A 19,051-nucleotide genomic window follows, 5' to 3' on the forward strand; every position below is an offset into this window, starting at 1 on the left:
GGCTTTGTTCTCCACATTGAAGCTTTCCTCCTCTTTAAATCACTAATACTGATGCCATGTGTAACCTGTACTGAGAGTTATATAATCTACTGGCCTAGATGAAACCATATGATGCAAACAGGATCCATCCCACTCCAGATTCATAGAATTGAACCACCTCAACCTTTCATAACAATCACATAGAACTGCAGCTGTGCGCTACTGCACATGTTCTTGTTATGAATGGTAGTAGATGTGGTCCTTGGGTCTTTACTTCATACTGTAGCCACCCTCTACTCATGATGTATTGAATCAACGAAAACTTGCATGGTTCAGATCACAGGAAGGGGTAGAGTAGAGATGAAAATATTCAATGTGAAACCCGTAGCAGCCGGATTGTGTGGAGTCAATAAAACGACAAATACTAAATGGTAAATGAGAAATATACACATTGCTTATCTGTCTCTGTGTAGTAATTTTCCTTCTCTTCAACTGTCCTTCAAATTTTCTCTTTTGCAAGAAAAGGAACACATGGCTTCAATATTCACTTCTGTTCTGCAGTCATCCCTCCTGAAATAAAAGTTAAGCATTGCATTGTTATTATGATAATACATACAATAAACCTTGCTCCAAACCATTTGATGCAAAGCAAATCCACCTCCCACCCACAGCTGTGCTCCTTCTAGAGCATGCATGTCAAACTCCAGTCCTCGAGGGTCCCAAACAGGCCAGGTTTTCAGTAGGGATATCCTGAAAACCTGGCCTGTTTGCTGCCCTCGAGGACTGGAGTTTGACATCCTTGTTCTTGAGCTTCTACCACGCAAGTCATCCATGTGAGTGACACTGTACTGCAGTCCTGGTCTGCACACAATCTACTGAATCAATGACATCACACTGTAAAGGCAATCTACAAGATGTATTAGTTGTCCACACTTCCGAAATGTTACTTTTATGTCCAAATCACTTATTCCCATGACCTGATATTTGTATTTGTTATTTATAGGATTGTCACAAAGAGTTGATGAGGTCACCAAATGATAGTATGTAGAGAGAAAGAGAGATCTCAGAACAGAGCCCTGATGTATACCCACAGACAGATCAATAGAAGACGAAGACATGTTAGCAACAGAGATGGAGAATGTGTGACAGGAAAGTTATGATGAAAACCAGGATAGAACTGTGTTACGGATACCAAGAGAGAGTTTAGAATATGAAGGAGGAGAGTGATTGAGAGCATCAAACGCAGCAGATAGATCAAGTAGGATTAGTAGGGAAAAGTGACCTTGGGAATTTGCTTTAAGCACAGTCTGTAGAACGAGCTGTACGAAAGGCAGGTTGTAAAGGATCCAGGAGGGAATGTGATTTAAGAATGTTGACATTCTAGCAATTAGGAGACAAACAGCAGGAGGGATACAGGGCGGTAGTTAGTAAGGCACATAGGGTGTAGGTTGTTTCTGAGAAAAGGGTGACCACTACAGGCTTAAAGTAAGAGGGTAAAGAGCCAGAGAATAAGGAGGAATTGAAGATGTGGGTGAGAGTGGGGACTAAGAGATGCAGTAAGGTGTGAGGGGATACGATCTAGAGGGCATGTGGTAGAGGGAGAAGAGAAGATGATTAGCTTCCAGCTCTGTAAGAGAAGAAAAGGAGTCAAATGCAGAAGGAGAATTAGGTAGAAGGAGAGAAGGGGGAAGGGACAGAAGGAATCTCCTTGTGGGTGGCATCCACCTTGCCTCTGAAGTAGTCAAATGCTTGAGGAGAAGTGAAGGAAGGATGGCAAGTGTGAGGAGAAGGTTAGTGGAGGGAGTCAAATACAGGGAAAAAAAGACAGCGTAAATTAAATTTGAGTGTTGATGAATGTGAAAAAAAAGTAGTGTGGTTTGGCCCCAAAGAGCAGCTTTATACAGGACTGGAGACATTTTTACTGTAGAAAAATCAAATATCAATTGTGTGATTTCCTTCATAGGCATTAAGAACAGCGAGTGGAAGTGTGATGAACATGTTTGGGAATTTAGCCAAGGGTGTGGGCTAGAGGGACAAGTGTGTCAGAGCCTAGAGGGGGCATATAGATAGGAGGATAGCATTGTAAGAGTTAATAAGATTGTTAGTTTAAGCGGAAAGAGAGAGAGAGGTTAGAGTAGATGTCAGAGGAGAGTTTAATTAAGCAGAGGAAAATCAGTGGGACAGGTAAGATGGGGTGAGGGGAATGACTGATTGTGAATGATGAGAGCAGAAGAGGTCATGTACAACTAGAGCCTTGTTAGTCAGAGAACGGGCATTCCAGATGGCATAGGAGAAGGGAAGAGAAAAGTAAGGAAAGGAATGTGGATTACATTAGATAGGTTAACACTCTTAGCAGGGAGGCAGAGGCAGGGAGGCCCGATGTGTATATGAGCAGGTTCAAGATTATAAGAGATATCCCACACATCAGCAAACATAGAAGGAGACACAGAGATAGGTGTAGAGAGAGACAGAGATAGCTCTATGTAGAGAGAGAGGGACGTAGAGAGAATGAGACAGATAGGCGCAGAGAGAGGGGGCGCAGAGAGAGGAGGCGCCAAAAGAGGGGGCGCAGAGAGAGGGGGCACAGAGAATAGGATATTAAAGAGTGCTTTTCATTGAGCAGTGCAGAAATAGCTGCAATAGAGGTCTGTACAAATGGTGCAGTGTGTAGACACATGCAAAGGTAGGGGAAGGAAAGAGGAGAACATGTGGATAAAAGCAGGAGTGTGGAAGTTAGAGAAATTAGAAAAGTTTAACAGAGGAGTGAGGAAACAGCAAGCAGAAAGAACAAGAGAGAGGTTACATTGGGATGACGTTCTGTGGTAAAGAGAAAATGCTAGGAGAGAGCTTTCAAATATTAGAGGACATGAATTGAGGGAGCAAATGTATAAATCAAAACCTGAGGGGGAGGTATAGCACGAAAGCTTGCACAGCAGATTATAGTCTTAATGTTGCGTGTACCTGTCAGGGTATTCAAGAAGTTAAATTCTCACAAGTGCAGAGTTCATGATGAAATGCTGAATCTAGTCCCCCTCCAATTTAATTTTAATATAACTTTTCCATTCTTCATTACTGCAAAAAGCAAACAAAACAAAACCACATTGCATTACTATTTTCAAAATGGATTGAATGGCATATTCAACAGTGACTGTGTGATGCCAATATTCCCCACTCACTCGTAGTGAAGCACATATTGTACTAGTGTTGAAAGTAGGCCGGTAGAGTCAGGTACGCAGTACTGATAAAACAATAAGTGCCGGTCGTAAGTACCAGCTCCGCAACAGTGCGGGCATCACATTAGTGACGTGGATGAACATATATGGATAAGCCCATATTAAGGCATCACGTGACCAGAGCCGTCACTGACTGGGTATACGTAAAGACGCAGGGAGATGGAAGGAAAGGGAGGGAGAGAGACAGGGAGAAGATGTGAAACGGAGGAAGGCACGGATGGAGGGAGTTCTTCCGAGCTTCTGCGGGCCTCTCTCTTTCACTGGTGCATGCCGGGAGCTGGTCCCAACATCCACAAAGTGTGTGTGTATTATTGGTTGTATTTTATGGGGGTAGGAGGGTAGTGTGTATATTGTGTGTGTGGGAGTATTATATTGTGTGTAGAGGTGCAGAGGAGAGTACTAGATTGTGTATCTTGTGTAAGGGTGTTGTGTATATTGTGTTTGGAGCTATAATATTATTGGGGAGATTAGTATTGAGGAGGTATTATAGTGTGTATTGTGGGGAGTATTAGTGTGTGTATTGTTTGTGGGTGACAGATGCTGGGGGTATGCAGCAATCCCTGCACTGAGGTCCGAGGCGGCTCTGCATCGCTCGCACACACTGTGGATGACCAAGCATGTGCCCATGATAATCATGGCCTTAGAGGGATGAGTGTGTCAGAGCCTATAAGGGGCATATATATGATGGAGGAGGGAGGAGGAGGAGGGAGGAGGAGGAGATGATAGCATTGTAAAAGTTAACAAGATAGTTAGTTTAAGCAGAAAGTGAGGAGAGGTTAGAGATAAGGGTAGATGTCAGAGGAGAGAGTTCAATTAAGCTGAGGTATCGAGTAGGAAAGGGGTGAGGGGAATGAGAGGTGGTGGATGAGAGCAGAAGAGGTCATGTACAAATAGACCTTGTTAGTCAGAGAGCAGTCATTCCAGAGGGCACGTGAGAAGTGAAGAGTAAAGTGAGACATGGAATGTGGATTACATTAGATGGGTTAATACGCTTAGCAGGGAGGTGGAGAGAGAGAGGCAAGAGGCAGAGAGTGGTGCAGGGGTTGAGGAAGAGATGTTGCATGTACCTTATCAGAACATTAAAGAACATCAATTCACACTGGTGCAGAGTTGATGATGAATCCAGTTCACCTCCAATTCAATTTTAACAGAAATGTTTCATTCTTCATTACTGAAAAAAAAGAAAAGTAAAAAACATTTCATTACTATTTTCAAAATGGATTGAATTCCCCCAACAATGACTATGTGTTACCAATATATCCCTCTCAGTCCCACTGCAGCATATACTGTACCAGTGTGAAAGTAGGAAGGTACACAGTACCGGTAAAACAATACGTGCCGGTACTATGCACCATATGAATTATAAGGGGATGTAAATCTCCCAGTCTCTCTCCATATCCGCAACAGAGCGGGCTCCGGTCAGTGGCATGGATGCCCATATATGGGTATGCTCATATTTGGGCATCCCATGTCACTGACCGGAGCCGGCTCTGAGTATAGGGATATATGCGGAGACGCAGAGGTGCAAGGAAATGGGAGGAGGCACGGTGAGAAACAGGGAGAGACCACAGGAAGATAGAGGGCAACAACTTCCACAAGGTACTTGTATGGGTATAATTGTTTGTATTTTGTGCAGAGGGGGTAATTTCAGATAAAATACAATTCTCCACCCTCTACGAAACAATTCCACTTTGTTCAGTAAGCCAGAAAGTCTTGGTCCCATGTGGACTGAATTTAATGCAAATAAGGTCCTTAATACACAAGTAAAGAATAAAGTTACTTATTCTCTACTGTAAGAAGTGCCACATTGCCCACTATTTGGGTCCTGTGCCCAGATTGTGACCATGCATGGCAGAGGTGAGATTCCCCCAACTCCAATTTGCTACACTCTCCAAGAGAGATAATTGTGATCAGAGGTGGAACTAGGGGAGGGTGTGAGCAGGGTCACTGCCCAGGGAGTAACCTGACTGGGGGCACGGAAATCTCATTTAGTGCATATGTTGCGGCACTGCATTGATTGACCGGTCAATCTGCACTGCTGCCTGTCACAGTGACATCCTGATCGGGCACTGTGATCAGCTATAGCACTGACCCAGGTGAGATAGTTCAGCACTTTACAAGGAGGGAACAGATGTTGTGGGTGACAGATGCTGGAGGTAGGCCAAGACTGTTGGCCAGAGTAACGTGGAGACTTACTGCACTCTGCATGCCCATCCTCTCCCTGACATCAGGGGAAGGAAGTGGCCCTGGGGTGTGTGTAGGTATGCCAGATGTCAGTGTATGCATAAGTAAGTATGCCTGTGTAGTGGGAGGTGTAGGGGCGTTAAGCTGGAGGACTTAAAACAGGCACAAAAGCACATAGATACCTCTGATTATACCGCACCAAATGCTGATAATATCATGCTGTAGCTGCACTTTACAGAAGATGATGCAGATGTCATCATTGGTTGGTGGGTTCATTAAATCAATCCATCATATCATAACCACACTGTGCATATGATGTACTGAATCAGTAACACCAGGAAGACATCTCCATGTTAGGAGTAGAGTTGAAGTTAACAGAATATGTCCAGCACTGTGGTGTGTAGCCCATAAATAATAATTGTGCACATTACCAGAACAACATACTGTCAACTGCAAGATCATTTTGCTGCTTGTAGCATATGCTCATCCTGTACAGTGTTGTAGTAGATCCGTCTCTTCAGTGTTCACTGCAACAAAAGTAAGACATTGCATTAATATTACAGACGTTTGGGGGCTGAAATCTCACTTCGCTGCGGACAATTTCCCTTTGCATAAGATTCTTGTGATTATGTCAATGATGATCAATAACTGCATCATAACACAGCCGCTCTATACAGAAGATGTACTTGCTCTCATTGGTCATTGAGGTAATACGTCACACAATGTACAGATATAGCAAGGATTATTTCTCCCACTTGTGCATTATGGCATTATGATGGGAAATGTTGTGAGATTCTGCATTATCAGCATCACTGAATCTTTTGGAAATTAAGTGATATTCTAGGTTTTAATGCAATATTATGGGTGATCAGCCGGTAAAATAATAATAGCTTGCTGTATCTGTAGCCATGCTCTACCCATGATGTGCTGAACCAATGACTGCAGAGAGATTCAGAGTGGTAAACATGACTGGAACGCATCTCTGAATAATGGGCAGCAAAGCAGTGCAGAATAGGAGGTGAAAGTATTTAAAATGGAAGATCCTTAGCAGCTGTGTGGAGAGTAGACAGTACAGACTGACCAAGTAAATGGTAAAAGGAGTAACTTCAACATTACTTGGCTTTGTTCTCCACATTGAAGCTTTCCTCCTCTTTAAATCACTAATACTGATGCCATGTGTAACCTGTACTGAGAGTTATATAATCTACTGGCCTAGATGAAACCATATGATGCAAACAGGATCCATCCCACTCCAGATTCATAGAATTGAACCACCTCAACCTTTCATAACAATCACATAGAACTGCAGCTGTGCGCTACTGCACATGTTCTTGTTATGAATGGTAGTAGATGTGGTCCTTGGGTCTTTACTTCATACTGTAGCCACCCTCTACTCATGATGTATTGAATCAACGAAAACTTGCATGGTTCAGATCACAGGAAGGGGTAGAGTAGAGATGAAAATATTCAATGTGAAACCCGTAGCAGCCGGATTGTATGGAGTCAATAAAACGACAAATACTAAATGGTAAATGAGAAATATACACATTGCTTATCTGTCTCTGTGTAGTAATTTTCCTTCTCTTCAACTGTCCTTCAAATTTTCTCTTTTGCAAGAAAAGGAACACATGGCTTCAATATTCACTTCTGTTCTGCAGTCATCCCTCCTGAAATAAAAGTTAAGCATTGCATTGTTATTATGATAATACATACAATAAACCTTGCTCCAAACCATTTGATGCAAAGCAAATCCACCTCCCACCCACAGCTGTGCTCCTTCTAGAGCATGCATGTCAAACTCCAGTCCTCGAGGGTCCCAAACAGGCCAGGTTTTCAGTAGGGATATCCTGAAAACCTGGCCTGTTTGCTGCCCTCGAGGACTGGAGTTTGACATCCTTGTTCTTGAGCTTCTACCACGCAAGTCATCCATGTGAGTGACACTGTACTGCAGTCCTGGTCTGCACACAATCTACTGAATCAATGACATCACACTGTAAAGGCAATCTACAAGATGTATTAGTTGTCCACACTTCCGAAATGTTACTTTTATGTCCAAATTACTTATTCCCATGACCTGATATTTGTATTTGTTATTTATAGGATTGTCACAAAGAGTTGATGAGGTCACCAAATGATAGTATGTAGAGAGAAAGAGAGATCTCAGAACAGAGCCCTGATGTATACCCACAGACAGATCAATAGAAGACGAAGACATGTTAGCAACAGAGATGGAGAATGTGTGACAGGAAAGTTATGATGAAAACCAGGATAGAACTGTGTTACGGATACCAAGAGAGAGTTTAGAATATGAAGGAGGAGAGTGATTGAGAGCATCAAACGCAGCAGATAGATCAAGTAGGATTAGTAGGGAAAAGTGACCTTGGGAATTTGCTTTAAGCACAGTCTGTAGAACGAGCTGTACGAAAGGCAGGTTGTAAAGGATCCAGGAGGGAATGTGATTTAAGAATGTTGACATTCTAGCAATTAGGAGACAAACAGCAGGAGGGATACAGGGCGGTAGTTAGTAAGGCACATAGGGTGTAGGTTGTTTCTGAGAAAAGGGTGACCACTACAGGCTTAAAGTAAGAGGGTAAAGAGCCAGAGAATAAGGAGGAATTGAAGATGTGGGTGAGAGTGGGGACTAAGAGATGCAGTAAGGTGTGAGGGGATACGATCTAGAGGGCATGTGGTAGAGGGAGAAGAGAAGATGATTAGCTTCCAGCTCTGTAAGAGAAGAAAAGGAGTCAAATGCAGAAGGAGAATTAGGTAGAAGGAGAGAAGGGGGAAGGGACAGAAGGAATCTCCTTGTGGGTGGCATCCACCTTGCCTCTGAAGTAGTCAAATGCTTGAGGAGAAGTGAAGGAAGGATGGCAAGTGTGAGGAGAAGGTTAGTGGAGGGAGTCAAATACAGGGAAAAAAAGACAGCGTAAATTAAATTTGAGTGTTGATGAATGTGAAAAAAAAGTAGTGTGGTTTGGCCCCAAAGAGCAGCTTTATACAGGACTGGAGACATTTTTACTGTAGAAAAATCAAATATCAATTGTGTGATTTCCTTCATAGGCATTAAGAACAGCGAGTGGAAGTGTGATGAACATGTTTGGGAATTTAGCCAAGGGTGTGGGCTAGAGGGACAAGTGTGTCAGAGCCTAGAGGGGGCATATAGATAGGAGGATAGCATTGTAAGAGTTAATAAGATTGTTAGTTTAAGCGGAAAGAGAGAGAGAGGTTAGAGTAGATGTCAGAGGAGAGTTTAATTAAGCAGAGGAAAATCAGTGGGACAGGTAAGATGGGGTGAGGGGAATGACTGATTGTGAATGATGAGAGCAGAAGAGGTCATGTACAACTAGAGCCTTGTTAGTCAGAGAACGGGCATTCCAGATGGCATAGGAGAAGGGAAGAGAAAAGTAAGGAAAGGAATGTGGATTACATTAGATAGGTTAACACTCTTAGCAGGGAGGCAGAGGCAGGGAGGCCCGATGTGTATATGAGCAGGTTCAAGATTATAAGAGATATCCCACACATCAGCAAACATAGAAGGAGACACAGAGATAGGTGTAGAGAGAGACAGAGATAGCTCTATGTAGAGAGAGAGGGACGTAGAGAGAATGAGACAGATAGGCGCAGAGAGAGGGGGCGCAGAGAGAGGAGGCGCCAAAAGAGGGGGCGCAGAGAGAGGGGGCACAGAGAATAGGATATTAAAGAGTGCTTTTCATTGAGCAGTGCAGAAATAGCTGCAATAGAGGTCTGTACAAATGGTGCAGTGTGTAGACACATGCAAAGGTAGGGGAAGGAAAGAGGAGAACATGTGGATAAAAGCAGGAGTGTGGAAGTTAGAGAAATTAGAAAAGTTTAACAGAGGAGTGAGGAAACAGCAAGCAGAAAGAACAAGAGAGAGGTTACATTGGGATGACGTTCTGTGGTAAAGAGAAAATGCTAGGAGAGAGCTTTCAAATATTAGAGGACATGAATTGAGGGAGCAAATGTATAAATCAAAACCTGAGGGGGAGGTATAGCACGAAAGCTTGCACAGCAGATTATAGTCTTAATGTTGCGTGTACCTGTCAGGGTATTCAAGAAGTTAAATTCTCACAAGTGCAGAGTTCATGATGAAATGCTGAATCTAGTCCCCCTCCAATTTAATTTTAATATAACTTTTCCATTCTTCATTACTGCAAAAAGCAAACAAAACAAAACCACATTGCATTACTATTTTCAAAATGGATTGAATGGCATATTCAACAGTGACTGTGTGATGCCAATATTCCCCACTCACTCGTAGTGAAGCACATATTGTACTAGTGTTGAAAGTAGGCCGGTAGAGTCAGGTACGCAGTATTGATAAAACAATAAGTGCCCGTCGTAAGTACCAGCTCCGCAACAGTGCGGGCATCACATTAGTGACGTGGATGAACATATATGGATAAGCCCATATTAAGGCATCACGTGACCAGAGCCGTCACTGACTGGGTATACGTAAAGACGCAGGGAGATGCAAGGAAAGGGAGGGAGAGAGACAGGGAGAAGATGTGAAACGGAGGAAGGCACGGATGGAGGGAGTTCTTCCGAGCTTCTGCGGGCCTCTCTCTTTCACTGGTGCATGCCGGGAGCTGGTCCCAACATCCACAAAGTGTGTGTGTATTATTGGTTGTATTTTATGGGGGTAGGAGGGTAGTGTGTATATTGTGTGTGTGGGAGTATTATATTGTGTGTAGAGGTGCAGAGGAGAGTACTAGATTGTGTATCTTGTGTAAGGGTGTTGTGTATATTGTGTTTGGAGCTATAATATTATTGGGGAGATTAGTATTGAGGAGGTATTATAGTGTGTATTGTGGGGAGTATTAGTGTGTGTATTGTTTGTGGGTGACAGATGCTGGGGGTATGCAGCAATCCCTGCACTGAGGTCCGAGGCGGCTCTGCATCGCTCGCACACACTGTGGATGACCAAGCATGTGCCCATGATAATCATGGCCTTAGAGGGATGAGTGTGTCAGAGCCTAGAAGGGGCATATATATGATGGAGGAGGGAGGAGGAGGAGGGAGGAGGAGGAGATGATAGCATTGTAAAAGTTAACAAGATAGTTAGTTTAAGCAGAAAGTGAGGAGAGGTTAGAGATAAGGGTAGATGTCAGAGGAGAGAGTTCAATTAAGCTGAGGTATCGAGTAGGAAAGGGGTGAGGGGAATGAGAGGTGGTGGATGAGAGCAGAAGAGGTCATGTACAAATAGACCTTGTTAGTCAGAGAGCAGTCATTCCAGAGGGCACGTGAGAAGTGAAGAGTAAAGTGAGACATGGAATGTGGATTACATTAGATGGGTTAATACGCTTAGCAGGGAGGTGGAGAGAGAGAGGCAAGAGGCAGAGAGTGGTGCAGGGGTTGAGGAAGAGATGTTGCATGTACCTTATCAGAACATTAAAGAACATCAATTCACACTGGTGCAGAGTTGATGATGAATCCAGTTCACCTCCAATTCAATTTTAACAGAAATGTTTCATTCTTCATTACTGAAAAAAAAGAAAAGTAAAAAACATTTCATTACTATTTTCAAAATGGATTGAATTCCCCCAACAATGACTATGTGTTACCAATATATCCCTCTCAGTCCCACTGCAGCATATACTGTACCAGTGTGAAAGTAGGAAGGTACACAGTACCGGTAAAACAATACGTGCCGGTACTATGCACCATATGAATTATAAGGGGATGTAAATCTCCCAGTCTCTCTCCATATCCGCAACAGAGCGGGCTCCGGTCAGTGGCATGGATGCCCATATATGGGTATGCTCATATTTGGGCATCCCATGTCACTGACCGGAGCCGGCTCTGAGTATAGGGATATATGCGGAGACGCAGAGGTGCAAGGAAATGGGAGGAGGCACGGTGAGAAACAGGGAGAGACCACAGGAAGATAGAGGGCAACAACTTCCACAAGGTACTTGTATGGGTATAATTGTTTGTATTTTGTGCAGAGGGGGTAATTTCAGATAAAATACAATTCTCCACCCTCTACGAAACAATTCCACTTTGTTCAGTAAGCCAGAAAGTCTTGGTCCCATGTGGACTGAATTTAATGCAAATAAGGTCCTTAATACACAAGTAAAGAATAAAGTTACTTATTCTCTACTGTAAGAAGTGCCACATTGCCCACTATTTGGGTCCTGTGCCCAGATTGTGACCATGCATGGCAGAGGTGAGATTCCCCCAACTCCAATTTGCTACACTCTCCAAGAGAGATAATTGTGATCAGAGGTGGAACTAGGGGAGGGTGTGAGCAGGGTCACTGCCCAGGGAGTAACCTGACTGGGGGCACGGAAATCTCATTTAGTGCATATGTTGCGGCACTGCATTGATTGACCGGTCAATCTGCACTGCTGCCTGTCACAGTGACATCCTGATCGGGCACTGTGATCAGCTATAGCACTGACCCAGGTGAGATAGTTCAGCACTTTACAAGGAGGGAACAGATGTTGTGGGTGACAGATGCTGGAGGTAGGCCAAGACTGTTGGCCAGAGTAACGTGGAGACTTACTGCACTCTGCATGCCCATCCTCTCCCTGACATCAGGGGAAGGAAGTGGCCCTGGGGTGTGTGTAGGTATGCCAGATGTCAGTGTATGCATAAGTAAGTATGCCTGTGTAGTGGGAGGTGTAGGGGCGTTAAGCTGGAGGACTTAAAACAGGCACAAAAGCACATAGATACCTCTGATTATACCGCACCAAATGCTGATAATATCATGCTGTAGCTGCACTTTACAGAAGATGATGCAGATGTCATCATTGGTTGGTGGGTTCATTAAATCAATCCATCATATCATAACCACACTGTGCATATGATGTACTGAATCAGTAACACCAGGAAGACATCTCCATGTTAGGAGTAGAGTTGAAGTTAACAGAATATGTCCAGCACTGTGGTGTGTAGCCCATAAATAATAATTGTGCACATTACCAGAACAACATACTGTCAACTGCAAGATCATTTTTCTGCTTGTAGCGTATGCTCATTCTGTACAGTGTTGTAGTAGATCCGTCTCTTCAGTGTTCACTGCAACAAAAGTAAGACATTGCATTAATATTACAGACGTTTGGGGGCTGAAATCTCACTTCGCTGCGGACAATTTCCCTTTGCATAAGATTCTTGTGATTATGTCAATGATGATCAATAACTGCATCATAACACAGCCGCTCTATACAGAAGATGTACTTGCTCTCATTGGTCATTGAGGTAATACGTCACACAATGTACAGATATAGCAAGGATTATTTCTCCCACTTGTGCATTATGGCATTATGATGGGAAATGTTGTGAGATTCTGCATTATCAGCATCACTGAATCTTTTGGAAATTAAGTGATATTCTATGTTTTAATGCAATATTATGGGTGATCAGCCGGTAAAATAATAATAGCTTGCTGTATCTGTAGCCATGCTCTACCCATGATGTGCTGAACCAATGACTGCAGAGAGATTCAGAGTGCTAAACATGACTGGAACGCATCTCTGAATAATGGGCAGCAAAGCAGTGCAGAATAGGAGGTGAAAGTATTTAAAATGGAAGATCCTTAGCAGCTGTGTGGAGAGTAGACAGTACAGACTGACCAAGTAAATGGAAAAAGGAGTAACTTCAACATTACTTGGCTTTGTTCTCCACATTGAAGCTTTCCTCCTCTTTAAATCACTAATACTGATGCCATGTGTAACCTGTACTGAGAGTTATATAATCTACTGGCCTAGATGAAACCATATGATGCAAACAGGATCCATCCCACTCCAGATTCATAGAATTGAACCACCTCAACCTTTCATAACAATCACATAGAACTGCAGCTGTGCGCTACTGCACATGTTCTTGTTATGAATGGTAGTAGATGTGGTCCTTGGGTCTTTACTTCATACTGTAGCCACCCTCTACTCATGATGTATTGAATCAACGAAAACTTGCATGGTTCAGATCACAGGAAGGGGTAGAGTAGAGATGAAAATATTCAATGTGAAACCCGTAGCAGCCGGATTGTGTGGAGTCAATAAAACGACAAATACTAAATGGTAAATGAGAAATATACACATTGCTTATCTGTCTCTGTGTAGTAATTTTCCTTCTCTTCAACTGTCCTTCAAATTTTCTCTTTTGCAAGAAAAGGAACACATGGCTTCAATATTCACTTCTGTTCTGCAGTCATCCCTCCTGAAATAAAAGTTAAGCATTGCATTGTTATTATGATAATACATACAATAAACCTTGCTCCAAACCATTTGATGCAAAGCAAATCCACCTCCCACCCACAGCTGTGCTCCTTCTAGAGCATGCATGTCAAACTCCAGTCCTCGAGGGTCCCAAACAGGCCAGGTTTTCAGTAGGGATATCCTGAAAACCTGGCCTGTTTGCTGCCCTCGAGGACTGGAGTTTGACATCCTTGTTCTTGAGCTTCTACCACGCAAGTCATCCATGTGAGTGACACTGTACTGCAGTCCTGGTCTGCACACAATCTACTGAATCAATGACATCACACTGTAAAGGCAATCTACAAGATGTATTAGTTGTCCACACTTCCGAAATGTTACTTTTATGTCCAAATCACTTATTCCCATGACCTGATATTTGTATTTGTTATTTATAGGATTGTCACAAAGAGTTGATGAGGTCACCAAATGATAGTATGTAGAGAGAAAGAGAGATCTCAGAACAGAGCCCTGATGTATACCCACAGACAGATCAATAGAAGACGAAGACATGTTAGCAACAGAGATGGAGAATGTGTGACAGGAAAGTTATGATGAAAACCAGGATAGAACTGTGTTACGGATACCAAGAGAGAGTTTAGAATATGAAGGAGGAGAGTGATTGAGAGCATCAAACGCAGCAGATAGATCAAGTAGGATTAGTAGGGAAAAGTGACCTTGGGAATTTGCTTTAAGCACAGTCTGTAGAACGAGCTGTACGAAAGGCAGGTTGTAAAGGATCCAGGAGGGAATGTGATTTAAGAATGTTGACATTCTAGCAATTAGGAGACAAACAGCAGGAGGGATACAGGGCGGTAGTTAGTAAGGCACATAGGGTGTAGGTTGTTTCTGAGAAAAGGGTGACCACTACAGGCTTAAAGTAAGAGGGTAAAGAGCCAGAGAATAGGGAGGAATTGAAGATGTGGGTGAGAGTGGGGACTAAGAGATGCAGTAAGGTGTGAGGGGATACGATCTAGAGGGCATGTGGTAGAGGGAGAAGAGAAGATGATTAGCTTCCAGCTCTGTAAGAGAAGAAAAGGAGTCAAATGCAGAAGGAGAATTAGGTAGAAGGAGAGAAGGGGGAAGGGACAGAAGGAATCTCCTTGTGGGTGGCATCCACCTTGCCTCTGAAGTAGTCAAATGCTTGAGGAGAAGTGAAGGAAGGATGGCAAGTGTGAGGAGAAGGTTAGTGGAGGGAGTCAAATACAGGGAAAAAAAGACAGCGTAAATTAAATTTGAGTGTTGATGAATGTGAAAAAAAAGTAGTGTGGTTTGGCCCCAGAGAGCAGCTTTATACAGGACTGGAGACATTTTTACTGTAGAAAAATCAAATATCAATTGTGTGATTTCCTTCATAGGCATTAAGAACAGCGAGTGGAAGTGTGATGAACATGTTTGGGAATTTAGCCAAGGGTGTGGGCTAGAGGGACGAGTGTGTCAGAGCCTAGAGGGGGCATATAGATAGGAGGATAGCATTGTAAGAGTTAATAAGATTGTTAGTTTAAGCGGAAAGAGAGAGAGAGCAGAGAGGTTAGAGTAGATGTCAGAGGAGAGTTTAATTAAGCAGAGGCAAATCAGTGGGACAGGTAAGATGGGGTGAGGGGAATGACTGATTGTGAATGATGAGAGCAGAAGAGGTCATGTACAACTAGAGCCTTGTTAGTCAGAGAACGGACATTCCAGATGGCATAGGAGAAGGGAAGAGAAAAGTAAGGAAAGGAATGTGGATTACATTAGATAGGTTAACACTCTTAGCAGGGAGGCAGAGGCAGGGAGGCCCGATGTGTATATGAGCAGGTTCAAAATTATAAGAGATATCCCACACATCAGCAAACATAGAAGGAGACACAGAGATAGGTGTAGAGAGAGACAGAGATAGCTCTATGTAGAGAGAGAGGGACGTAGAGAGAATGAGACAGATAGGCGCAGAGAGAGGGGGCGCAGAGAGAGGAGGCGCCAAAAGAGGGGGCGCAGAGAGAGGGGGCACAGAGAATAGGATATTAAAGAGTGCTTTTCATTGAGCAGTGCAGAAATAGCTGCAATAGAGGTCTGTACAAATGGTGCAGTGTGTAGACACATGCAAAGGTAGGGGAAGGAAAGAGGAGAACATGTGGATAAAAGCAGGAGTGTGGAAGTTAGAGAAATTAGAAAAGTTTAACAGAGGAGTGAGGAAACAGCAAGCAGAAAGAACAAGAGAGAGGTTACATTGGGATGACGTTCTGTGGTAAAGAGAAAATGCTAGGAGAGAGCTTTCAAATATTAGAGGACATGAATTGAGGGAGCAAATGTATAAATCAAAACCTGAGGGGGAGGTATAGCACGAAAGCTTGCACAGCAGATTATAGTCTTAATGTTGCGTGTACCTGTCAGGGTATTCAAGAAGTTAAATTCTCACAAGTGCAGAGTTCATGATGAAATGCTGAATCTAGTCCCCCTCCAATTTAATTTTAATATAACTTTTCCATTCTTCATTACTGCAAAAAGCAAACAAAACAAAACCACATTGCATTACTATTTTCAAAATGGATTGAATGGCATATTCAACAGTGACTGTGTGATGCCAATATTCCCCACTCACTCGTAGTGAAGCACATATTGTACTAGTGTTGAAAGTAGGCCGGTAGAGTCAGGTACGCAGTACTGATAAAACAATAAGTGCCCGTCGTAAGTACCAGCTCCGCAACAGTGCGGGCATCACATTAGTGACGTGGATGAACATATATGGATAAGCCCATATTAAGGCATCACGTGACCAGAGCCGTCACTGACTGGGTATACGTAAAGACGCAGGGAGATGCAAGGAAAGGGAGGGAGAGAGACAGGGAGAAGATGTGAAACGGAGGAAGGCACGGATGGAGGGAGTTCTTCCGAGCTTCTGCGGGCCTCTCTCTTTCACTGGTGCATGCCGGGAGCTGGTCCCAACATCCACAAAGTGTGTGTGTATTATTGGTTGTATTTTATGGGGGTAGGAGGGTAGTGTGTATATTGTGTGTGTGGGAGTATTATATTGTGTGTAGAGGTGCAGAGGAGAGTACTAGATTGTGTATCTTGTGTAAGGGTGTTGTGTATATTGTGTTTGGAGCTATAATATTATTGGGGAGATTAGTATTGAGGAGGTATTATAGTGTGTATTGTGGGGAGTATTAGTGTGTGTATTGTTTGTGGGTGACAGATGCTGGGGGTATGCAGCAATCCCTGCACTGAGGTCCGAGGCGGCTCTGCATCGCTCGCACGCACTGTGGACGACCAAGCATGTGCCCATGATAATCATGGCCTTAGAGGGATGAGTGTGTCAGAGCCTAGAAGGGGTATATATATAATGGAGGAGGGAGGAGGAAGGAGGAGGAGGGAGGAGGAGATGATAGCATTGTAAAAGTTAACAAGATAGTTAGTTTAAGCAGAAAGTGAGGAGAGGTTAGAGATAAGGGTAGATGTCAGAGGAGAGAGTTCAATTAAGCTGAGGTATCGAGTAGGACAGGGGTGAGGGGAATGAGAGGTGGTGGATGAGAGCAGAAGAGGTCATGTACAAATAGACCTTGTTAGTCAGAGAGCAGTCATTCCAGAGGGCACGTGAGAAGTGAAGAGTAAAGTGAGACATGGAATGTGGATTACATTAGATGGGTTAATACGCTTAGCAGGGAGGTGGAGAGAGAGAGGCAAGAGGCAGAGAGTGGTGCAGGGGTTGAGGAAGAGATGTTGCATGTACCTTATCAGAACATTAAAGAACATCAATTCACACTGGTGCAGAGTTGATGATGAATCCAGTTCACCTCCAATTCAATTTTAACAGAAATGTTTCATTCTTCATTACTGAAAAAAAAGAAAAGTAAAAAACATTTCATTACTATTTTCAAAATGGATTGAATTCCCCCAACAATGACTATGTGTTACCAATATATCCCTCTCAGTCCCACTGCAGCATATACTGTACCAGTGTGAAAGTAGGAAGGTACACAGTACCGGTAAAACAATACGTGCCGGTACTATGCACCATATGAATTATAAGGGGATGTAAATCTCCCAGTCTCTCTCCATATCCGCAACAGAGCGGGCTCCGGTCAGTGGCATGGATGCCCATATATGGGTATGCTCATATTTGGGCATCCCATGTCACTGACCGGAGCCGGCTCTGAGTATAGGGATATATGCGGAGACGCAGAGGTGCAAGGAAATGGGAGGAGGCACGGTGAGAAACAGGGAGAGACCACAGGAAGATAGAGGGCAACAACTTCCACAAGGTACTTGTATGGGTATAATTGTTTGTATTTTGTGCAGAGGGGGTAATTTCAGATAAAATACAATTCTCCACCCTCTACGAAACAATTCCACTTTGTTCAGTAAGCCAGAAAGTCTTGGTCCCATGTGGACTGAATTTAATGCAAATAAGGTCCTTAATACACAAGTAAAGAATAAAGTTACTTATTCTCTACTGTAAGAAGTGCCACATTGCCCACTATTTGGGTCCTGTGCCCAGATTGTGACCATGCATGGCAGAGGTGAGATTCCCCCAACTCCAATTTGCTACACTCTCCAAGAGAGATAATTGTGATCAGAGGTGGAACTAGGGGAGGGTGTGAGCAGGGTCACTGCCCAGGGAGTAACCTGACTGGGGGCACGGAAATCTCATTTAGTGCATATGTTGCGGCACTGCATTGATTGACCGGTCAATCTGCACTGCTGCCTGTCACAGTGACATCCTGATCGGGCACTGTGATCAGCTATAGCACTGACCCAGGTGAGATAGTTCAGCACTTTACAAGGAGGGAACAGATGTTGTGGGTGACAGATGCTGGAGGTAGGCCAAGACTGTTGGCCAGAGTAACGTGGAGACTTACTGCACTCTGCATGCCCATCCTCTCCCTGACATCAGGGGAAGGAAGTGGCCCTGGGGTGTGTGTAGGTATGCCAGATGTCAGTGTATGCATAAGTAAGTATGCCTGTGTAGTGGGAGGTGTAGGGGCGTTAAGCTGGAGGACTTAAAACAGGCACAAAAGCACATAGATACCTCTGATTATACCGCACCAAATGCTGATAATATCATGCTGTAGCTGCACTTTACAGAAGATGATGCAGATGTCATCATTGGTTGGTGGGTTCATTAAATCAATCCATCATATCATAACCACACTGTGCATATGATGTACTGAATCAGTAACACCAGGAAGACATCTCCATGTTAGGAGTAGAGTTGAAGTTAACAGAATATGTCCAGCACTGTGGTGTGTAGCCCATAAATAATAATTGTGCACATTACCAGAACAACATACTGTCAACTGCAAGATCATTTTGCTGCTTGTAGCATATGCTCATCCTGTACAGTGTTGTAGTAGATCCGTCTCTTCAGTGTTCACTGCAACAAAAGTAAGACATTGCATTAATATTACAGACGTTTGGGGGCTGAAATCTCACTTCGCTGCGGACAATTTCCCTTTGCATAAG

At 43.5% G+C, this 19,051-nt stretch overlaps 1 long non-coding RNA gene across 1 annotated transcript in view; it reads right to left on the minus strand.

Annotated features, from left to right (window-relative positions):
• The window catches only part of LOC142485385 (uncharacterized), a 49,958-nt gene extending 33,883 nt beyond the window's left edge, over window positions 1-16,075 (minus strand). The window contains exons 1-3 of the long non-coding RNA XR_012798434.1: window positions 15,976-16,075; window positions 13,458-13,577; window positions 12,342-12,437 (exon numbers count right to left, since the gene is read on the minus strand). This is a non-coding gene — a long non-coding RNA (uncharacterized LOC142485385). The remainder of the gene's footprint in view (window positions 1-12,341; window positions 12,438-13,457; window positions 13,578-15,975) is intronic.
• Between the last annotated feature and the right edge of the window lie 2,976 nt (window positions 16,076-19,051).

This window comes from Ascaphus truei, unplaced genomic scaffold, assembly GCF_040206685.1.
Source record: "Ascaphus truei isolate aAscTru1 unplaced genomic scaffold, aAscTru1.hap1 HAP1_SCAFFOLD_578, whole genome shotgun sequence".
In the NCBI taxonomy this organism is placed as follows: Eukaryota; Metazoa; Chordata; class Amphibia; order Anura; family Ascaphidae; genus Ascaphus; species Ascaphus truei.